The 25,566-nt window shown below is 35.9% G+C and overlaps 1 protein-coding gene across 6 annotated transcripts in view; it reads left to right on the top strand.

The window, feature by feature from the left end:
* Positions 1 to 25,566, top strand: part of LOC134531644 (uncharacterized) — a 784,236-nt gene that overhangs the window by 430,949 nt on the left and 327,721 nt on the right. The window lies entirely within an intron of this gene.

The following is a 25,566-nucleotide window of genomic DNA, read 5'->3' on the forward strand; positions in this document are numbered from 1 at the left end:
ATACAATTTATTTATGATTTGTGCTAATAAATCTTAATTTTCAGCTTCCTATAAATCATTGGCCATATTAACATCACATGCTTTTAATATGGCCCAAATACATGTATTTATTATTTTGCAGTTATTTTATAATGACATGTATTAAAAAATGTTTTGTTAATGGTTTTTGACAAGAAAAACCCTAGATATTATGTCCATCAAACACTTTTGGGGATTTCCCGAAAACTAGATAAAATAAAATTAAACAAAGCTTAACATGGCCATATTACCATCAGTGACCTTATAATTAGCTAAAGACGAAGGTAATGCGGTCCTGAACGTCCTTTACGTCTGATAATGACATGACTCGGTCTCATGGTCTGAAGACAATTGGCCTGTATGTGTGTCTTTGTACATTAACGGTTTATAGTTTATTCAGATAATTGAAAAATTATACTTTCATAAAAGGCTAATCGGCACTGTATTTAATTCGTTGGTCAGGTATATTGACTTGAGTTGTATTTCGTAGAGTGAATGATTAATAAACTCCTCGAAAGGTAATGGAAAACAGAATCTAAAATTTATATAATAATTAGTTACATCTGTCACTGGCCAAGAATCGAACCGTGGACAGAAATCCATCGATTCAATTGGTAAATTAATCATTGATTTTTTCGGAGACTTTTGGAATATTTCTCGCATTTTTTGCTAAATAATTACATGATTTCTAGATTGCGGCCAAATTTCAAGATGGCGGGCACTTCAGTAATAATAAATGATTACTGCACAGTAGCAGGTTAGAATAAAACTAGCATGATGGAAAGACGAGTACACACAATATGGTGTCCTCCAGCAGACGAAAACATGAAGGTGGCAATGACCACTAACATGTGGTAGCTCCTGGTAGCATGTACTGAACATAAAATGACGGATCCATGATGACCGTCAAGGTTAAAGTAAAAGATCAAGGTCAAGTTCAAAGTTCAAGGTCAAGGTCAAAGTTTAAGGTCAAGGTCAAAGGTCAAGGTCAAAGGTCAAGGTCAAAGGTCAAGGTCAAAGGTCAAGGTCAAGTTCAATGTTCAAGGTTAAGGTCAAGGTCAAAGTTCAATGCCAACAGACGAGGTTAAAGGTATGGTGAACAGAAAATTATACTAACATGTCGCTAGCACACTCTAGCAGACGAAAACATGATGGTGGTCTCCAGCTGACGAAGACAAGATGGCGGAGATTACGTCATACCAGCTGATGGTAAATACCTTGTTATTGGTGGAGGTAGGTCAGTGTGTAGGTGGCTTCTGTTGAGGAAGGATCTGATGTTTTTTGCCCTCACCAGTTTCGAACCAAGGACGGGAATAGATGTAATCAGAATTATATTAAGTTAATATTTTTATGAATTTTAGAATTTTTCCCGATTTTCTAACATAAAAATTACGGATTTCCTAGATGACGTCTAAATTTCAAGATGATGACCATAACGGTAATTGCAACATTAATGGGATCCAATATGGCGGTCGTAACATAAAGTGTAACGATGGCATAGTACTCAACCAAGATGGCGGGCGTAACGAAACATGCAACATTTATATAATCCAAGATGTCGACCGTAACCATAACTGCAACAGTGGTTTTTAAGATTTTGATTATTTAATTCGTTTATTTAATTTTTTTATGATTTTTACAATTTTCCCCGATTTTCTAACATAAAAATTGCGGATTTTAATGATTGCGGGCGTAACGATAATTGCAACAGTTACGACTTAATACAAGATGGTGGTTCTGTTTAGAACAGGTAGTACTATTATCACTTAAAATTAAAAAAAAATTTCAAGTCACGATATACATGATATTGCTTATATACCTTTTTTAATTCTCAGTCTGGTAAATGTCTCGATGGCCGAGCGGTTAAAGGCGTATTTTTTCCAAACTAGCTATCAGTGCTGCACTGGTTCGAATCACAGCGCTTCCAATGTATTTTACATAAAAAAAATAATTTAATATGTCGATAAGTATCATAATAGCTATGTTAGGTAATGGAACATCGACCTTATGTGATGAGACAGAAAGACGCTGGCGCTATCTAGGAACAAACAACAGAAACAAAGTCGCCGGTATCCAATATTGCGACATCCAGTGGAATAGAAAAAAAATCAAGAGCGACGCTGGTGCTATCTAGGAACAAACAACAGAAACAAAGACGACAGTATCCAAGATTGCAGCCTCTAGTGGTACAGAAAAAAATCAAGAGCGACGCTTTCGCTATCTAGGAACAAACAACAGAAACAAAGTCGACGGTATCCAAGATGGCGGATCCAATATGACCGTCGGGGTCAATGTCAAGGTCACGCTACAACTGTCACGTTACGCTGTGTTTGTTACGTTCATCCAAGATGGCCGCTGTGACGTCAGAATCAGAGATGTGGCTCGACACCTACAATCCCAATCCACAGCCAGAAGCCAGGCGCAGGAAATTCATTCGTATACTATTGAAATCAACAGTTTAATTGATAAATTTACTTTTATTTGCACTCATTAATTGAAATATGTTTAATACTTTAACGAAGAGATTATTTTAACTATAACTTTTATATATGTTTTCTATTTAACTTCTTCCAATCTGTGTTATTCTCTTAAGGATAGGACGATTATAGGAAAAGTAGGAAACGAATGGGAGTGTTTCAAGTTTAATGTGCCTCGAAAAAGTCAAATCGATGGTTGTTCCAATCGAGTGGAAGAGAGATATTTGCGCCACGAACTCTGCAGCAATCTTAGGAGGAACGGGTTAGCAAAGAGCGATGGAAATGTTACATTGAAATGCATGAAAACAGAATTACGCCACGGACTCGGTCATAATGCTAGGAGGTTCAGGTTAGCAAAGAGCATTACGGGACACAGCGAAACGGGACAATTTGCGTAACGGGACACTTTTTTGTGCGAGCAGCCGGCGTTCATGGATTTATTACACATCACGTCAAAAATTATGAAATTTTTCATTAAAATTTCAATTTGAAAATGTTCTTAAATCATAGTGTCCTCGGTTCGAACCTGGTTAGAGAGCCAAACAAAAATGGCGAGTAAATCTTCCTCAATGGAAGCCAACAACAGACTGGCCTCCCAACACTAATGCCAAGGTATATTTAGTTATCTATAATGATGTCACGTCCGCGATCTTGTTTTTGTCTGCTGGAGGCCGCCGTCTTATCCGACATATTATTTGGTCTGCTAGAGGCCACTAATACCATATTAGTTTAATTTTCATTTTGTTAGAGTGCATTTATTAATTAATGCCGGGTCGCTCACCCTCTTGTCAGCCATATTGGACGCCATATTGGAAATTCGTTATTATTGAGCTATAAATTCTGGAAAAGTTCCGAAATTCATTAAAAATATCTGCAATTAATAAACTGATTGATTCGATCGAATACTGTTATTGGTTTGATACTTGATCGATGCAAAAAAAATAATAATTATGCCAAAAATATAAATTTCAATAAATATGATTGAAAGCCCTAAAATAAGCTTAGGTTCCCAGTCAACTAGCCTTTAGTAAACCGTTAATGACATATTCGCTGCCATATTGGAATTTCTGAATAATTAACCTAGAAAATAGGGAAAAAATCTAAAAATCATTCAGAAAAGTCTATTTATATAAGATTGACCAAAAAGATTTCATTGCTTGGTTTGATTCTCGGCCAGTGATAAGAATAAATAAAGCTAAAAATAATTTTTAGATTCTGCTTCCCATTACATTTCGTGGATATTTTTAATCGTTAACTCTACGAAAAAAATACTCTTTACAAGATACCTGTCCGACGAAGTAAATACGTTATTGCTGAACCAACTGTGAAAGTCTAATTTTTTGATACTTTGAATAAGTACAAACCAGTTATTGATCAATGTTTGGCGTATATACCAAGCGTCTTCGAACCAAGAGTTATTTTTTGATGGTACTCGAAAAATATTTTAATCAGGCGATGTCCAACGTTAGGCATTTATAACAGGCATCTCCGAAACATGAGACAAATCGTGTCCTGAATACAGACCTAATAATAGGTACACAATCAATGGAAAGGTAGCACATTTGGAAGAACAATCAACGAGAAGGAAGCACAATCGGAAGCACAATCGACGAAAAGGAAGCACAATTGGAAACACAATCGACAAAAGTATAGAAAATTCGGAAGCACAATAAAAAAAAAGCATCTGTAGTACGAAAACTCAGTATTATTTAGAAATAATATTACAATAAACAAAAAAGAAAATTTTTTGAAATCTGAATAAATATTTATTTTTCAATATTCTATACATCAAGTTAAACTAGTGATAATTGTATGTAGCCAGCTTCCCCCAGTTTTAATGTATGGAGGCTACTTCGCCGATGTGCAAGCAGTTTTCTCCACGAACCGATGCCACCAACAGTCTCATGCGATCAACCAGTATGTTAGGATCTTCGCATGTTGCATAATTAATCTCTTCTGCTGTCGTCTTCTTCCTGCAATGTCTGTTATTAATATTTTTGAGATTACTGTCGTCTCAGTGTTCATCGTAAGCTTGATCAGAATAATTTATAATTTATGTTATCACGCAGTTACCATCGTTTCGGTATCAGGGATTCATCGCAGCTTTTGATATTGCCAGCTTTTGGTGCTTCATCACAGTTTTTGATTTTGTCACCAGCCTCAGAGTCACCTTCACCATCATAGTAGAAGTTAGCATCTTCACCCAGACTACTGTAAGAATTATAAATTGTTGACGTCGAAGCTTCTTCGTCGTCATCAAGCTTCCTTTTTAAGAGTCCATCATTTTATACAAAGTTCAGAGGATCTACCTGAATTCGGCTTGAATGTAATCTCAATTTCGTGGTAATGATATTTCCAATGTCTTCAGTCTTCCATAAATTATCAACATCCTTCAAATGAAGTCCTTTGTCGAGATCAGGAGAGTTTTAAACTTAATATCGTTCAAGACAAGGAAAATTATTAAAAATGATTCAGAAAATTTTTCTGTAGAATAGTAGGTAGATCTATCGTTGTCCTCTATCTTGTAACTAGGCTTGGCTTTACAAGTTCTGCCGTTTTTTTAAGCTTTTGCTTCGCGTAAACTATTTGCTACAACGAATGCAACATATAATTTTGCGTATCATATTTTTAACATTGTTATTTTACCATTCTTTCTCAAGATAGATTTCTTGCTACAGAACATACACCTGTGTCCTTTTAATACCGCTGCAGACATCGAACAGGGATCCGTATTAGACTAATAGCAGATCTTTACTAAGAATTTAAAATTGGAACAATTACTTAAATAGAATTTTCCATATTTCATCAGCGAGAGTTAATTTATCTCATGCAAAAAATCGTACTGCCAATAGATGACATCACGTGTTGTGTTAAGGTTAGTATTATTAATTAGTTATGCAGAATGAGATATGCTGAATTTTGGTCACAAGAGAATGAAGCCTTTGCTAGATATCAAGAAGAAGTAAATTCGTTTTGCATTATAGTCCTCTCAGCTGTCTCATTGCATATAAATTAACTGAGTAATGGATTATTTTTGTTTGATTTACACCTGATAAAAATATTGTAAGAGTTGATTTAGTACCTAACAGATATTCACTAATCAAACGAGACTCTGAAAAAAATTTCTTGTCTCAGGACAAATATATTACATGCAAATATTGTTTTCAAGGAATGACCAGAAACACTAGGAGAATATCAGCATAAATACCACCAGAGAATAACAAGGAGCACAAGGTAAAATCCAAAAAGAAATTTTAAAAGGAATATCCAGGTCCACACAGAGAAAACCAATACAATATTGTCAGAATTAACCAAGTGCACATGGATAAAACCAAAAGAAATCTCACTAGGAATAATCAGGAGCAAGCAGAGGAAAAACCTTTAAAATAATGACAATAATAAGGAGAACACAGAGAAAACTAACGCACGATTTCCTGTATCAAGATCACTAAACCAATAAAAAAATATAAAAAATAATAATGGAAAAAAATATCAAAAAATAAATGAAAAAAGAGTTAATAAAAATTAAAAAATAAATCCAAAATAAAAAATCCAAAAATTAAAATTTGCAAAACAACTTCCGTCAGCTTGTGAACTTCTTTTTTCAGCAAGGATAGAGTTGTAGCACAAGCCGGAATTGGTTTTTGTATTTTTTGTTTTGAACTTACCGGGTTCGAATCGAGTACTCCATGATGTAAGTACGTTTTTAAATTAATTTTTTAATAAAAATGTATTGGAATAATTTTTATTAATTTAAATTTTTTGCGAATTTTTAAACTATATACTTATACTTTATAGAAGTATACTTTTAAGAAGGCGACCATGATCACATAATATATACAATAGTGAAATGTTTTTTTATATATTTATATATTTTATATTTTAATGTGCAATGAATATTATTTCTGAAACTTATATAGTTTTATTAAATAATAAAAATTACATAAAATGTGCATCTGTGCTATTGACCGATGATTTTTTGCAGATACAAATAAAGTGACCACAAAATAAGAATATAAAATAAAAATTCTAAAGGGCGTAAGTACAAAAAGAAAATCTGAAATAAAAAACCTTTCGTGTATACAAACATAAATAAAATAGAATAATACCAAGAAGCATTTTATAACATAATGAACTTCAAAGATTAAAGTATATCAAAAATTAAAAAAAAAAAAACCGATTTCTAAAGGGGCATAGCCATAACATTTTAAATATCGCCAAAAGATTCTCAGTGATGTAATTTTATATTTCAAAGTAGGGAATTTTTTTTACAGAGTTCGTTTAGAGTAAAAATTCTGAGTTATAAGCCTTTTTACGGTTTATAAGCATGATTAGTTGTAGAACGACTAAGGCGCCGTCGAAAAACGATGAATAATACAAACTCTTTAATTTGCTCTATTAACCGATAATTTTAGCAGCACTAAATTAAGTGGCTATAAAAAAGTACACATTTAGTATAAAAATTCAAAAGGGCGCAACTACAATAAAGAAAATCTGCCAGAAATACATTCGGGCATACAAACACACACACACACACACACACATATGTATATATATATGTATATATATAAAGAAGACAAAAATACTAAGGTTTTTTTTTTTAATCAAACCATAAACTACAAAGATATAAGCCTATATTTTTAAAAAAATGTTTTTCGAAAGGTTTTGTACAAAATTAAAAATATCAAAAGATTTCCAGGAAGAGAGCAATTATTTTTTAAAGTTTTTCGTTTTGAGCTAAAATTCCTTATATATAAGCCATTTTAGTAATTATAAGCATAGTTATTCGTAAGGCGTCTAAAGATAAATATAACAAACACCTTATTTTAATAATTAAGACGCATTACACTTTCGTAGCTGTATTTAAAATGTTACACTATTGTTACACTTCCATTTTCTTTTTTATTCGCATCTCTATGGTGTTTCATAGTAGGCTTGTCTCCCAGTTATATACATTTCTTTGGCGTGACAGAATCAGTGATTGATGAGCCTAACTATATATAGGATTGTAAATAAATATTTGACTTGCCGCAGATCACGCCGAGGCTCAGTTCGAGGCAGGCACGGAAGCAAACGTGCCGTGCAGTTCCACGGCGCTCTGTACACGTGCATTACGAGCGGCTGCCGGGTGGTTTCAGTTCGCGCGCTGCGGTCGCCGCCCGGCGGCAAGTGCCAGCGAGGCGGCCGCGGCAGTTGGCGCCAACTCCGCCGCATCCCTGCAGCGGTACTGTCGAGGGAGGCGTGGGGGTCGTTTGTCTGCGCCGCTCTAATGAAAGTGGTAATTAGGAAAGTTACAAACCAGAGCTGCGGGCCGCGGCCAACAAGACAGATCCCTGCACGGTGGGGTGTCGTGCAGCGCCGCCACTCCCCCCACCCCCCTCAACAATCCCTCCCAATCGCACCCTCCACGTATCGCAACATTTCCCAACCCTGCTGTTTCGCCAACATTTAGGGACTATTTGTAGTATTATATGTTACCAAAAAAAACCGTAAACGAGTGTTTTTATATAAGCCTTTTTTTAATATTTAAAATTTGTTTTACTATCAAAAATTTTCCACATAATTAGGCAATAATAAAAACGGAAAAAGTTATAAATCTCCTCTTAAAATTAAACACTATTCAATCTTCAAATCCTTAAATAATGAATTAATAATTAATTTGCAATTTAAGATTCTTTTATGAGCGCTGACTACATTATTTATTATAAAATATCGAAATTAAGACGTAGGTACTTTTAATTTGTAGCTGTCAATCCATTTTTGAAGTCATTTTTAAACGTCCTTTATTTTTGTCATTAAACATAAGATTTATTCTTATAAAATTAATGTTGTATACAAACGAAATTAATAATTATTTCGACTGTATTTTAAACACTGAAGAAATACATTTTGTTTGAAACGAAGAATTTAGAAATTATAGAAGTAAATAATAATTTTCATCAAATACATATTACTATAATAACTTCTAAAAATGACTTTTTTTGTAAAAAAAATGTATATTTCAATTATCCCTGAATGTTGGTTTGGATAATTTTGACATAATAAGGTTAAAACAACTTGAAGTTGTGAAGAAATTTTATGTTTTTTATTTCTGCCCCATTTACCCGATACAAAAATATTTTAAATCATAATTATTAAATTATGATTTAAATTTAAAAAAATGCTTTTGTAAAATAATTCACATTTTATTGTATTATATTTAATTCGTATATTATAAATGTATTTATTACTAAATATACTTTCATGCACCGGGACTGCTGAAACTCAGGAAAATTAAACTGAAACGTTAAAATATAATAATTTCGAACTTTTTAAAAAAAAAAATCGTCAAAAACTTAAAAGAATATTTTTTTATTTGAGAAAAATAAAAAATTTTTTTTAAAGAAGTTAACTTATTTGTAACACGCTGCAATTTTTATTTCCTTAAACATTTAAATCATATGTAATATTTCGTTTCTTCACAAATATATTTAATTTTATAAAAATTAGTTGCTAAAATTTAAATAATTTTATGTAAAAATGTTACTTTGTTTTCATATAGAACGTTTATTTACGCAGATACCACATATGTACTTCAACCCGATAAAAAAATTTACAACGATAATTTTCTTTCATTTAGAAAATGTATTTGTTAGGTTTTCGTTGGTAATTTACCACTATGAAAACCACATTTAAATTTAGTCTCGGAATTCTAGTGAAATCAAATTTCACGACATGAAAAGAAATCTCGTAAAATATGTTTTATTATAAATAGTCTGCTTTTATAATATAAATGTGCTTATCACTTCGATGCATTGTAATTAATTTTGTTTGATAATAAAATGTGTTTTTGGAATAGGTTTCACCAAGCATAACCATAATGCAATTAAAATATTATTTTAACTGGAAGAGGTGGAACATAACAGGGGTTGAAAGACATATAATTAAGTCTCTTTCATATAGCACACTATCCAATCGGTTAAAAATGTTTGTAAACCTTATTAGTATGATCTAAAACAACATTTGATACAACCAAACATGCTGATAAGAGTAATATAAACAATGGTTATTGGACAAAAAATTAACTCCCTTATTATGTAAAATATAAAGCCTGTAATAATTAAATCCTTATAGTATATTCTAAAAAATATCCAAGAAAATGGTCTGAAACAATTTTTGATAAGGCGAACTATTGTTGTAAGGGATTGAATAAATCAAAGGGTTGGAATTTAAAAAAAATATATAAAAACTTCTCTATTATGTAAAATATCAAATCCGTTAGTTCAAACTCTATCAATATTGTCAAAAACTGTTGTGTTAAGTAAATTATTATGTTACCAACTATTACCTACAGTAAGGGTTGGAAATAAAAAGGTTTGAAAGAACAAACAATTTCATATCTGGTTTAGAAAATATAATATAAAATTCATTTTTATTTATTATAAAAATTCTTTAAATTATCTTAAACCATTAGCTGGAACAACTTTTTTATGAAACGAACTATTACCGTTAAAACAGTTTTTTTAAAATAAAGAATATGTATTATACTTAATATAAAATTCTTTCAAATCTATTTTAAACCATCATTATATTATATTGAACCTTGATACAATTAAAGGTTTAATACAATCACATATTAATGCAAGGGATCAAAAAGAGTTTTAAAAAGTCAGTCAAATGCATAACTATCTAAGAAGCATAATATGAAATTCGTTCTAAGGTAGTTAATGCTAAATACATTAAGTTAAAAACATTCGAAACATTTTATGCTGAATGGATTATGAGAAAAAATATTATTTTATAAATCATTTTGGATTATGGGAAAACACGTGAAATGTTTTGTAGATTAAGTTATTAAAGTATTCCAGATGTTTATAAAAGATTACAGGACGTTTCTAGAAGAAATAGGTACTTATAAATGTACCTACGCTTGTATCTTTTAATAAAACTTTTTTTTGCTATTTTATACCGTTATATAATGTTTGATAGATAAACAAACTTTAAAATATCAAAGCAATGACAAAGAGAATGTCTAAGCTTTAAACTATGTTTCTTTCGATATTAATGCTATCTCTCGAGTATTTTCTTCTTGAGGGATAAAGGATAAGTATTTGTATTAAAGAAAACCGGGCATAAATATCTAGCAATATAATGACATTTGAATTATGTACATCCAGAAGCCAAAGTAACAACACTAACTCTTAAAACTATTTTTAAACTCCGCTTTAATGTTTCCTTTGGACATTTTTTTACATTTTTTATGCACATATTATTGCCCACGGCTCAGATAATGTTAACTTGGACCGTTCAATAAGTATTTAAGATTCTAAAAGAAGTGCGCAGATTGATAATAAACTGTTGGGATTTTGTGTGCGTGTGTGTGTGTGTGTGTGTGTGTATATATATATAGCAAGAACGTTGTCAACTAAAAAAATGTAAAGGGAAAGGTTCATTGGTCTGACATAGTGATGAAGAAAAAAGTAAAATATTTACAGTTAAAAATGTCATTAATATTTGGCAATCGTACGTTTAAGGATAATTGTAAGCGCTCAAAAGCTAGTTTCTTTCCAACATCATTGATATCCGTTGAGTACTGCGATGAGCATACGCCAGCGGTACACACCACGCCGCTCCATCGGTGCGGGATGTGGGTACTGCTAGAGCGAGGCGGGGCGCGCTGCAGTACGCCGCTCCGAGACGCACCGCGCCAATCTCCCCGCACAGCGACTGTAGGTACCTCCCATCAGTGGTTCCCTGCCTAGTGAGTCACGACCGCAGTCCCCCCTCCCCTTCCTTTTTCAAAAAGACCATCTCTTTCCCGCCTCAGAGTGTAACTGCAGCTTTACATCTGTTCTGCTATAAGCGAGAATTTGTTTTCTTCTGACAAATGAAAAGATTACTGCAAAATCTGTGATTTGTCGTCAGGTAAATGTTTCTTTTAAAAGAAAAGATAATTTTGTATGAGCTCTCTAGAGAGTTTTTTAAATGTTTGTGCACATAAGAGACTACTTTCGGCACACACGCACACACATACATCTCACTCGGCCCTAGGTAACGGGTATTTATTTAATTATTGTTAAAACTAAGATAGCGAAAACACGAGACTCAGAACGTACCTGGCTTGAGCTACTCACATAACAGTGTGCTAGTAGTGAACAGCTTTGAGGAACTCATTTCATTAACCCGTTCAGTCAGAATTTATCACTTCCTAACATATAATAAGGATATTATTTATTATGTTTAGACTTTTTTCAAATTGTAAATTATATATGTTTTAATAAATTGTTTATAATATTTAAATACAATTTCATAACAAACAATAATTATTTAAATAACTTTTATATTTAATCAACCCATTAAAATTTACAGTTTCAAATTTTCATTAAAAAAATTATACAATTTCAGATATTAAAAAAATGGTTATTCGTAAATGTAAATCCGGCAGATTTTTCAGTATCTCTTATTTCATGATTTATCTTTGGCTGGTTTATTTGAACTTTAATACGACACAAAGAAAAGAGCTAATAACTTAATTCTAGAAGTTTCATTTTGAGTGTCATAGACTTTCGCATTTCTACAAAAGGTAGAAACTTGAGGAATGTCAGTGATCAGAGCACCAAAAATATAAAAATAAAAGACTGCCTAAAAATTTCCTTAAATATAAGTTAAAATTTTTATTTCTATAAATAAATTATCAGTATACGTTTACCACTGTACTAATTTCTAATGCACATTGTCATGCATTAATATTGGAATTATTTACTTTGTACCCATTTTTCTGTGCGCTAGTAATATTGTAGGATCCACCAGAATCCTGAATCCTGAAAACTTAAAGAGGTTATATTATTGTTAAAAATTCTCATTTATATTGATTCCCATGTTCACATAATATTAAGCCTACATCGGTCACTAAAGACTTGTTAGAAATATGATAATCTGAATTCCGACACCATTTACAACCTATATAAAATTAAAAGTTGCCCATACAAAGTTTTCTTGTTTATTTCAACACCACAGTAAATATTATAACTTTAATTTACAAAACATATATAAATATTTATTTTTCGTGAATGGGTATGTTTTAGATCGGTTATATAGTGTTTTAAAAATTTTCATGCGCTTTGCAATATATGTTTGATTACCAGCGATAACATTAATTTATATTATTTAGATTTATTAGACAAGTGACAATGTCTTGCTAGTTCGTTTACTGTCGTCGAAAAAATGTTTTGTCATTTAAGACTTGTTAATATTCTAAAAAAACAGAACATCAAAATGTTTTCAAATAACCATTTCATAGTAGCTATCTATTGACAATACCATTACAGTAGAAGTCGTATCAAAAATCAATACCAGTCACTAATAGCATAATTGGGTAAACATAATTTTTTTTTAAGGTGGACAGGATCCAATGGGAAAAAAAACCTTTAATGTAGATTTACCTAATATTTTGTGTTTGAGAGATAATATTTAAAGGTCCATGAACTGGCTAATTAGTGATAGAAAAGAGTTGGTCCTAATAAATGGTTTTATTACAACTCAGAAACCTTTTTGAGGCCACACCAAGCTGTAACTAGCTATGCTGTATTTAAGAAGGACAATTTTTGGGGGCAACAAATACATTTTGCAGAGCGCTTGCCACGAGGTACGCACCTCTCCGGCGCAGCCCGGGGCTGTGTGAGTGTTGCAGGGGAGGAGGATGTAAGGGTCCCGTCCTGAAGGAAGAGAACATCGATCCCAGCCGAGGACAAGCCCACACCCCTTATGGCACAGGGTGGGGCGCCCGTCGCCGGACAGACATGTACTACAAGTACTGGATCATCGTGCAACAAGGGCTCCGAGGGCTACTGGTTCAAGTCCTTGCACCACCCATATCAGTTGTACCACCATCAGCAAGGCTTGTGCTTGTGTCGTGTCATTTACATACAGTTCGGTACAAACCACTACAAACATAGTTCATGTAAATTCCAATAATAATAATTCATACAACATTTAATAAATATTTTTATATATTATATCTTTGAAATCTATGAGGCATTTTATTAACACTTTAAAAATTGTAGGTTACCTGAAATTATCATGTAAAAAAAAAGCAAATTAAACACTTACATTATTATTATGTTCTTTGTAACATTTTTCTTAAAATATTAATTTGCAACAGTAGTAGTATATGAATGTCGACTCTACGGCAGGTTTCAAGCTCTGGTGCCTATGGTGTTGACCACCATATTGGATTTTGACGTCACGGTGGCAATCTTGGTTGGCCTTGAACTTTGACATTAACCTTGACCCCGACGGCCATTTTGAATCAGCCATCTTTGATCCGCAATCTTGAACCAGCTATTAGGAAATATCGCCATTCTGTGTTCTAGAACATTCCGCCAATTTGAATTCTAGAATTTTCCGCCACCTAAGACCCCACTTCCAAGCATTGAATTTATTGTAATGGCCGTTATCTTGAAAATCCATACTTTGTATACAATTGTAGTGGATTTTTTTTTTTTAATTTATAAAACTATAAAATAATATTTTTTTTAATTTTAACAACTTCCGCCAATATAAAATTGTCCGTTATATTATAATTCCGTAAATTTAACTTAGAAATATGGGGAAAATTTTTAAATTTGTGAAACATTATAATAACATTTTAATTATATTACGCACCTACTACATGAAGCTTGGAGTCCTTGGTTCGAACCCAGAGAGGGCAAAACAAAAATGGCGATGGATACATTCTCCAGGAAGTAATACTGCAGACTGACTTCCCACCACTAATGCTGAGGTAGTAATAAGATCATCCATCATAACTTCATAGCAGCCATTTTTTTTTCGTCTGCTGGAAGCCACCAACTTGGATCCGACATATAGTTTTCGTCTGCTAGATTGTGCCACCGCCATATTAGTTGAATATATACTAGCTAGAGTGCAGTTATTTATATATAACCGTGGCGTCCGCCATTTTGACATTATGCCGATATTTTACAAATCTGTAATAGTAGTATGTGAATGTATGTCCGAGATCAGGATGCAGGTAGTGGAGCCGAGAGCCGAGCCACATCTCTGACGTCACGGCGGCCAACTTGAATTGTGACGTCACGGCGGCCATCTTGTACGAGCGTAATGTGACACTTTTTCGTGCGTGCAGCCGGCGTAACAGGACACAGCGTAACGGGACACATCGTAACGGGACATAACGTAACGGGACAAGTATATCTCGGCGGCCATTTTGGATCCGCCATTTTTATGACGTCATTGTGTTCTCGAAAATTCCGGCGATGTGTTTACCGCCATTTTGAATGATGACATCACCGTTGAAATTTTCGTTACGGCCGCCATCTTTAACTTTTTTATTTATTATCCGATTTTAACGAAATTTTTTTAAAATTTATAAAAAAATTAAATTAATAAAATTTTAATAAATTATAAATAAAAAATTACAAAAACGACACGGAGTTCGGAGTCCTCGGTTCGAACCCGGTGAGGGCAAAAAAATAAAAATGGCGACCGATCCTTCCCCTGTGGCGGGGTGCTGGCAGACTGACCCCCACCACTTATGTCAATGCACATAAACCATCAGGTAGTATGACGTCATGTTCGCCATCTTGAAAATTGGACGTCATCTTGAAAATCTTTATTTATTATCCGATTTTAATGAAAAAAATTCCAAAATTCATCAAAAAATTAACGTATTTGAATTCTGTTTGATTATATCGATGTACGTCCTTGGTTCGATTTCCGACGAGAGTAAACGGTCGATCCTTCCTCCATGAAAGCTACCTAGACTGATCTATCACCACCAATACCAAGGTATATATCGTCAACTAGTATGACATCATGTCCGCCATCTTGTCTTCATCCACTGGAGACCACCATCTTGTTTTCGTCTGCTAGAGTGTGCCGATATCATGTAGTATAATTATCTGGTCACCACACCTTTGAACTTGACCTTGAACTTTGACATTGACCTTGAAATTTGACCTTGACCTTGAAACTTTGCCTTGACCTTGACCTTGAAATATGACCTTCAACTTTAACCTTGACCTTGAACTTTGATCTTCACCTTGAACTTTGACCTTGACCTTGAAATTTGACCTTGACCTTGAACTTTGACATTGACCTTGAAATTTGACCTTGAACTTGAAATTTGACCTTGACCTTGAAATTTGACCTTGACCTTGAAATTAAACCTTGAACTTGAACTTTGACCTTGACCTTGAACTTTGACTTTGACCTTGAACTTTGACCTTGACCTTGAAATTTTACCTTGACCTTGAAATTTGACTTTGACCTAGAAATTTTACTTTGTCCTTGAAATTTGACTTTGTCCTAGTCGACCATCATGGATCCGACATTTTATGTTCAGTACATGCTACCAGGAGCGATCACCTGCTGGAGTACACTATCTTGTGCGTGTACTCGTATTATAGAGTACATTCCATCTGGTTAATTTTATTCTAACCCGCTACATTGCAGTAATCATTTATTACCGAGGTGCCCCCGCCATCTTGAAATTCGGAAGCCATCTTGAAATCATGTAATTATTTATCTAGAAATGCGAGAAAAATTCCAATGGTCTCCAAAAAAATCAATTAATTTACAAATTGAATCGATGGATCCCTGTCCACGGTTCGATTCTTGACCAGAGACAGTTGTAACTAATTATTAAATAAATGTCAGGTTCTGTTTTCCATTACCTTTCGCGGAGTTTATTAATCATTCACTCTACGAAAATCAACTCAAGTCATTATACCGGACCAACGAATTAAATCAGTGCCGATTAGCCTATTATGAAAGTCTAATTTTTCAATAATCTGAATAACATATAAGCCGTTCATGTACAAAGCCACACATATAGATCAATTGCCTTCAGTCCATGAGACCGAGTCATGTCATTATCAGACGTATAGGCTAGTCATTTCAGGACCACATGACCTTCGTAATCCATCGTGACATTTTTATACATTCTAAAGGACCAAGTAACCTTGTAAAATATTTTAGTAACACCAAGAGGTGATAAACTAGTAAATATTCAATCACTACATTTTGTACTACGCGCAATCAACAAAAAAGGAAGCACCAACAACGAAAAGGCAGCACCGTCATCGTAAAGGCACGGACCGCAAGACCGGGTCATGTCAATATCAGACATATAGACCATGAACTCAGTACACACAGGAAAAAGGAATGTACACGCAGGAAAACGGAACGTACACGCTGGAAAACGGAATTTACACTCAGGAAAACGGAATGTACACGTAGGAAAACGGAATATACATGCAGGAAAGCGGAACGTACACGCAGGAAAAACGGAACGTACACGCAGGAAAAACGGAACGTACACGCAGAAAACGGAAGGTACACGCAGGAAAACGGAACGTACACGCAGGAAAACGGAATGTACACGCAGGAAAACGGAACGTACACGCAGGAAAAGGGAATTTACACGCAGGAAAACGGAACGTACACGCAGGAAAAGGGAATTTACACGCAGGAAAACGGAATGTACACACAGGAAAACGGAATGTACACGCAGGAAAACGGAACGTACACGCAGGAAAACGGAACGTACACGCAGGAAAACGGAATTTACACACAGGAAAACAGTAAGTACACGCAGGAAAACGGAACGTACACGCAGGAAAACGGAACGTACACGCAGGAAAACGGAATTTACACACAGGAAAACAGTAAGTACACGCAGGAAAACGGAATGATCACAGGCTCCAAAATTCATTGGCTCCAATATTCATTTACTCCAATATACATTGACTCCAATATTCATTGTCTTCAATATTCATTGGCTCCATCAGTCATTGTCACCAACAGTCTTTTGGTTCCAAAAGTCTTTTGGTTCTTAATATATTTGGCTAGAATTCTTCGAGTCTAAGAGACAATGAGGCCACATGGCTACGAGTCTAAAATGATCTAGATATTTACGAGTTATACACGGCTTGCGAGGCTAGAGCTACGAAGCTTCTAGTTCACAAGTTTACGTGACTGCGAGGATACAGGACTACTAGTCTACATGAGTACTTGACTACGAAGCTACTCGTCTACAAGGCTCCAATTGCAGCATCTGTCTTCGTCAGAATTTTCTCTCTTGCTCTAACTGCACCACCACCATTATGTTATAAGAAATCGTGGATACTTGCTTACGTAGCTTCAAGTCTACGTGGCTCCAATGTATCATGACTACGCGACTTAAAGCAATGAGGTTACGAGACTACGTGAATACAAATCTTCAAGTTTACGAGACTGCGAGGCTACAGAGCTACGAAGCCTCTAGAAAAAGAGTTTACGTGACTGCGAGGATAGAGGTCATCAAGTCTACATGAGTACTTGACTACGAAGCTACTCATCTACAAGGCTCCAGTTGCCGTATTTGTCTTCGACGGAATTTTCTCTTTTGTTCCATCTGCACCACCAGCATTATGTTATAAGATTACAAAGCTACTTGCCTACGTAGCTTCAAGTCTACGAGGCTCCATTACATCATGTCTACGCGACTACGAGCCATGAGGTTACGAGACTACGTGACTACGAATCTTCAAGTTGACGAGACTGCGAGGCTACAGATCTACGATGCCTCTAGAAAACGAGTTTATGTGTCTGCATGGATACAGGAATACAAGTCTACAAGTCTACAATTACTACATTTGTCTTCGACGGAATTTTCTCTTTTACTACATCTGCTCCATCACCATTATGTTATAAGATTACAGAGCTACTTGCTTACGTAGCTTCAAGTCTACGAGGCTCCAATGCATCATGACTACGAGACTACGTGCCATGAGGTTACGAGACTATGCGATTGCAAGTCTTCAAGGTTACGTGACCCCGAGGCTATAGGACTACCAAGCTTCCAGAACGTATGGTTACGAGACTGCATGACTAATTGGCGGCGCGGCTACGAAACTTCATGCCTCTAACTGACTACAATAGAACTATTCAGTGGTGAGAGTTAATTTATCTCATGCAAAGGTACTTGCTGCAAGTAGTTCCGCTTTTCAACATCAGATGACGTCATGTTATGCTTGCAGGTATATAATAATTATTTCTTATATGCGGGATGCTCACTATCGATCGCATAAGAAGGATGGTTTCGTTAGTCTCCAAGGAGAAGGAAGTTCGTCCTTCCTGCTAGTGCTTCTCAGATTTCTCACGGTCCACCATCTTGGATTGCGACGTTACGGCGACCATCTTTGATGGGTGTGACCTTGACCTTTGACCGAAACCGCAGGAATGATCGCAAGCACTCGGATTAATCATCAAAATATTGTTAAGAATAATCAGGAGCACACGGAGAAAACCATCACAATATTGATAAGAATAATCAGAAGCACACGGAGAAAAACGACACATGTTTTCTTTGATATCTTAAAATTACAGGAAAAAAATTTAAAAATAAAAATAAATTAATAAAAAAATTAAAAAAATAAAAAATGCATAAAATTCAGGCTTGTACTAAAACTCTATCTTTGCTCAACAATGACAAGTTTACAAGCTAGCAGAATCAGTTTATGTATTTTTTAATTTTTTTATTAATTTATTTTTATTTTTAAATTTTTTTTCCTGTAATTTTATGATATCAAAGAAAACATGTGTCGTTTTTCTCCGTGTGCTTCTGATTATTCTTATCAATATTGTGATGGTTTTCTCCGTGTGCTCCTGATTATTCTTATCAATATTTTGATGATTAATCCGAGTGCTTGCGATCATTCCTGCGGTTTCGGTCAAAGGTCAAGGTCACACCCATCAAAGATGGTCGCCGTAACGTCGCAATCCAAGATGGTGGACCGTGAGAAATCTGAGAAGCACTAGCAGGAAGGACGAACTTCCTTCTCCTTGGAGACTAACGAAGCCATCCTTCTTATGCGATCGATAGTGAGCATCCCGCATATAAGAAATAAATATTATTTACCTGCAAGCAACACGTGACGTCATCTGATGTTGAAAAGCGGAACTACTTGCAGCAAGTACCTTTGCATGAGATAAATTAACTCTCACCACTGAATAGTGCTATTGTAGTCAGTTAGAGGCATGACGTTTCGTAGCCGCGCCGCCAATTAGTCATGCAGTCTCGTAACCATACGTTCTGGAAGCTTGGTAGTCCTATAGCCTCGGGGTCACGTAACCTTGAAGACTTGCAATCGCATAGTCTCGTAACCTCATGGCTCGTAGTCTCGTAGTCATGATGCATTGGAGCCTCGTAGACTTGAAGCTACGTAAGCAAGTAGCCTTGTAATCTTATAATATAATAGTGATGGAGCAGATGTAGTAAAAGAGAAAATTCCGTCGAAGCAAATGTAGTAATTGTAGCCTTGTAGACTTGTATTCCTGTATCCATGCAGACACGTAAACTCGTTTTCTAGAGGCTTCGTAGATCTGTAGCCTCGCAGTCTCGTCAACTTGAAGATTCGTAGTCACGTAGTCTCGTAACCTCATGGCTCGTAGTCGCGTAGACATGATGTGATGGAGCCTCGTAGACTTGAAGCTACGTAGGCAAGTAGCTTTGTAATCTTATAACATAATGCTGGTGGTGCAGATGGAACAAAAGAGAAAATTCCGTCGAAGACAAATACGGCAACTGGAGCCTTGTAGATGAGTAGCTTCGTAGTCAAGTACTCATGTAGACTTGATGAACTCTATCCTCGCAGTCACGTAAACTCTTTTTCTAGAGGCTTCGTAGCTCTGTAGCCTCGCAGTCTCGTAAACTTGAAGATTTGTATTCACGTAGTCTCGTAACCTCATTGCTTGAAGTCGCGTAGTCATGATACATTGGAGCCACGTAGACTTGAAGCTACGTAAGCAAGTATCCATGTAATCTTATAACATAATGGTGGTGGTGCAGTTGGAGAAAGAGAGAAAATTTTGACGAAGACAGATGCTGCAATTGGAGCCTTGTAGACGAGTAGCTTCGTAGTCATATACTCATGTAGACTAGTAGTCCTGTATCCTCGCAGTCACGTAAACTTGTGAACTAGAAGCTTCGTAGCTCTAGCCTCGCAAGCCGTGTATAACTCGTAAATATCTAGATCATTTTAGACTCGTAGCCATGTGGCCTCATAGTCTCATAGACTCGAAGAATTCTAGCCAAATATATTTAGAGCCAAAAGATTTTGGAACCAAAAGACTGTTGGTGACAATGACTGATGGAGCCAATGAATATTGAAGCCAATGAATATTGGAGTCAATGTATATTGGAGTAAATGAATATTGGAGCCAATGAATTTTGGAGCCTGTGATCATTCCGTTTCCTGCGTGTACGTTCCGTTTCCTGTGTGTACGTTTCGTTTTTCCTGCGTGTACATTCCGTTTTCCTCGTGTACGTTCCATTTTCCTGCGTGTACTTTCTGTTTTCCTGTGTGTACATTCCGTTTTCCTGCGTGTACTTTCTGTTTTCCTGTGTGTAAATTCCGTTTTCCTGCGTGTACGTTTCGTTTTCCTGCGTGTACGTTCCGTTTTCCTGCGTGTACGTTCCGTTTTCCTGCGTGTACATTCCGTTTTCCTGCGTGTACGTTCCGTTTTCCTGCGTGTACGTTCCGTTTTCCTGCGTGTACGTTCCGTTTTCCTGCGTGTACATTCCGTTTTCCTGCGTGTACGTTCCGTTTTTCCTGCGTTTACGTTCCGTTTTCCTGCGTGTAAATTCCGTTTTTCTGCGTGTAAAATCCGTTTTTCTGCATGTACATTCCCTTTTCCTGCGTGTACGTTCCGTTTTCCTGCGTGTACGTTCCGTTTTCCTGCGTGTACATTCCGTTTTCCTGCGTTTACGTTCCGTTTTCCTGCGTGTACGTTCCGTTTTCCTGCGTGTACCTTTTGTTTTCCTGCGTGTACGTTCCGTTTTTCCTGCGTGTACGTTCCGTTTTTCCTGCGTGTACGTTCCGCTTTCCTGCGTGTAAATTCCGTTTTCCTGCATGTACATTCCGTTTTCCTGCGTGAACGTTCCGTTTTCCTGAGTGTAAATTCCGTTTTCCTGTGTGTATATTCCGTTTTCCTACGTGTACATTCCGTTTTCCTGAGTGTAAATTCCGTTTTCCAGCGTGTACGTTCCGTTTTCCTGCGTGTACATTCCTTTTTCCTGTGTGTACTGAGTTCATGGTCTATATGTCTGATATTGACATGACCCGGTCTTGCGGTCCGTGCCTTTACGATGACGGTTCTGCCTTTTCGTTGTTGGTGCTTCCTTTTTTGTTGATTGCACGTAGTACAAAATGTAGTGATTGAATATTTACTAGTTTATCACCTCTTGGTGTTACTAAAATATTTTACAAGGTTACTTGGTCCTTTAGAATGTATAAAAATGTCACGATGGATTACGAAGGTCATGTGGTCCTGAAATGACTAGCCTAGATACGTCTGATAATGACATGACTCGGTCTCATGGATTGAAGGCAATTGATCTATATGTGTGGCTTTGTACATAAACGGCTTATATGTTATTCAGATTATTGAAAAATTAGACTATCATAATAGGCTAATCGGCACTGATTTAATTCGTTGGTCCGGTATAATGACTTGAGTTGATTTTCGTAGAGTGAATGATTAATAAACTCCGCGAAAGGTAATGGAAAACAGAACCTAACATTTATTTAATAATTAGTTACAACTGTCTCTGGTCAAGAATCGAACCGTGGACAGAGATCCATCGATTCAATTTGTAAATTAATTGATTTTTTTTTTCGGAGACTATTGGAATTTTTCCCGCATTTCTAGCTAAATAATTACATGATTTCAAGATGGCGTCCGAATTTCAAGATGGCGGGGGCACCTCGGTAATAAATGATTACTGCAATGTAGCGGGTTAGAATAAAATTAACCAGATGGAAATGTACTCTATAATACGAGTACACGCACAAGATGGTGTACTCCAGCAGGTGGTCGCTCCTGGTAGCATGTACTGAACATAAAATGTCGGATCCATGATGGTCGACTAGGACAAAGTCAAATTTCAAGGACAAAGTAAAATTTCAAGGTCAAAGTAAAATTTCAAGGTCAAGGTAAAATTTCAAGGTCAAGGTCAAATTTCAAGGTCAAGGTCAAAGTTCAAGGTCAAGGTCAAATTTCAAGGTCAAAGTTCAAGGTCAAGGTCAAATTTCAAGGTCAAAGTTCAAGGTCAATGTCAAATTTCAAGGTCAAGGTCAAAGTTCAAGGACAAGGTCAAATTTCAAGGTCAAGGTCAAAGTTCAAGGTCAATGTCAAAGTTCAAGGTCAAGGTCAAAGTTCAATGTCAAGGTCAAATTTCAAGGTCAAGGTCTAATTTCAAGGTCAAGGTCTAATTTCAAGGTCAAGGTCAAAGTTCAAGGTCAAAGGTGTGGTGACCAGATAATTATACTACATGATATCGGCACACTCTAGCAGACGAAAACAAGATGGTGGTCTCCAGTGGATGAAGACAAGATGGCGGACATGATGTCATACTAGTTGACGATATATACCTTGGTATTGGTGGTATTAGATCAGTCTAGGTAGCTTTCATGGAGGAAGGATCGACCGTTTACTCTCGTCGGGAATCGAACCAAGGACGTACATCGATATAATCAAACAGAATTCATATACGTTAATTTTTTGATGAATTTTGGAATTTTTTTCATTAAAATCGGATAATAAATAAAGATTTTCAAGATGACGTCCAAATATCAAGATGGCGAACATGACGTCATACTACCTGATGGTATATGTGCATTGACATAAGTGGTGGGGGTCAGTCTGCCAGCACCCCGCCACAGGGGAAGGATCGGTCGCCATTTTTATTTTTTTGCCCTCACCGGGTTCGAACCGAGGACTCCGAACTCCGTGTCGTTTTTGTAATTTTTTATTTATAATTTATTAAAATTTTATTAATTTAATTTTTTTATAAATTTTAAAAAAATTTCGTTAAAATCGGATAATAAATAAAAAAGTTAAAGATGGCGGCCATAACGAAAATTGCAACGGTGACGTCATCATTCAAAATGGCGGAATACACATCGCCGGAATTTTCGAGAACACAATGACGTCATAAAAATGGCGGATCCAAAATGGCTGCCGTGATATAGTACTTGTCCCGTTACGTTATGTCCCGTTGCGATGTGTCCCGTTATGCTGTGTCCTGTTACGCCGGCTGCACGCACGAAAAAGTGTCACGTTACGCACATTGTCACGTTACGCTCGTCCAAGATGGCCGCCGTGACGTCACAATTCAAGATGGCCGCCGTGACATCAGAGATGTGGCTCGGCTCTCGGCTCCACTACCTGCATCCTGATCTCGGACATACATTCACATACTACTTGTAATTATTTAGCTAGAAATTCGGAAAGTGTTCGAAAAATCTCATTCAAATAATGATTGATTCGATCACGTTAGTTCGATTCTCGACCAGTGATAAACGTAACTAAAGCTTAAAATTACATGTGTTTTCCCATTATATTTCGTGGAGTTTATTAATCATTCTCTCTACGATAAACCAATTCGTTACAAGATACATGTACGACGAAATAATAATGTTGTCACTGTGACTACCATGGAAGTCTAATTTTTTCGATGCATGAAATACTTTCCAACCAGTTCATGTACAATGCTATATGTATAGCCCAAGCATTTCTGAACCACTAAGCCAAACATTAACTGACAACAATCTTGACTACGCACATTTAACGAAACGACACACATTCAACAAAAGAAAACATGCAATGCATGTAAATGACATGCAATACACATGTTATACACACAAACTATACACATTGGACACACGATAAACACACAATACGCACACTGAACATGCAATTCACACATTAGATGCGCAACCACAAAAACTCAGTATTAGGTAGAAATGTAAGGTTCGAGAAATAAAATAACAAAATTACAAATAAAAATATTTATGACATAATTTATACAATCTCAAAAAACAAGGAAACAAACTCTGTTAAACATTTAATTCCACATTTCATTTTGTGCAGTTCAAGACACTGAATAGCTGTAAGCCCCGATTTTCGAAGTTGATCAGCGCAATACTTAAAGCACATCTTACACACATAAATCTTATGCTGATGTTTTGTGACCTGATGTCTCATAAGTGGGGAAACTTTTTGATGTAACAATAGTGTGCAGTATTGCTTTCATTTGTCATAAGCAAAAAAAAACGAAATTATTTTTTCATTCTTGTTTAGTTACACGAACTGGGCTCACCTTATTATCCTAATTGGGCAAATATACATTAACGACACTTCAGGATTGTTTTTCTCAAAACATTTTATCTGTTTTAATGGTGGTGGATAGTCCAAACCAATAAAGTCGTACTTATTCTCTAAAGCATAATACCTAGCTCTTATCAACACGACTTTGGTGACTTCCCTCAACAAATCGTGCCAAAATACACAGTTTAAACAAAACTGATCGTTCTTATTTAGATAATTCACTACTGCTCTTTTGTTGACGATCGACTCAGGCAGAGCAATAAATGACGATGCCTGATGGTATTGAGGCACACTAGCACTTATTTTATTTCCTGTGCAAATCTTCTGGTGACTACCCAGAGAATTACAATGTGAAAAAACCTTATCGCATTTGCCACACTTATATGTATTCCGAGACATTGTCAGATATTTACTACAGGTTTCTAAGATGCCTTTTCAAGTTATAATGGCGTACAAATGGTTTATTACACTTGTCGCACTGAAACAGTAGACCCTTTGTTCATTATTCGGGCATCTACTCCTTTAATGTCTGTGCGCACTTGAAGTTGTAGTGAAAGACATACATCAGTAACTGCACTGACGCGATGAAATTCCACCGACCATTGAAGTCTCCGAAATCGATGGCGAAACTTCAGTCGTGGAAGTCTCCTCTGTAGTTGGTGGTGCACATGTCTCCGTCAGTGCTAGAACAGCAGGCGATGCTGTTTTCAATAGGGTCTTCTCTGCTGCCGGCGTCACTGACATCGATGTCTCTGTCGCTGTCATCAGAAACTCCTATGTTGATGGTAAACCACCCATCGGGATCGCTGCAGCTGATTGATCTGCTGTTAATGAGGTCTGCACTGTTGATGACAGGCCTTCCAACCAGATAAATATTACTAAGCTAATGATGTCTATTTCAAAGGACTGGGTAATTAGG

This window comes from Bacillus rossius, chromosome 5, assembly GCF_032445375.1.
Source record: "Bacillus rossius redtenbacheri isolate Brsri chromosome 5, Brsri_v3, whole genome shotgun sequence".
Lineage (NCBI taxonomy): Eukaryota > Metazoa > Arthropoda > Insecta > Phasmatodea > Bacillidae > Bacillus > Bacillus rossius.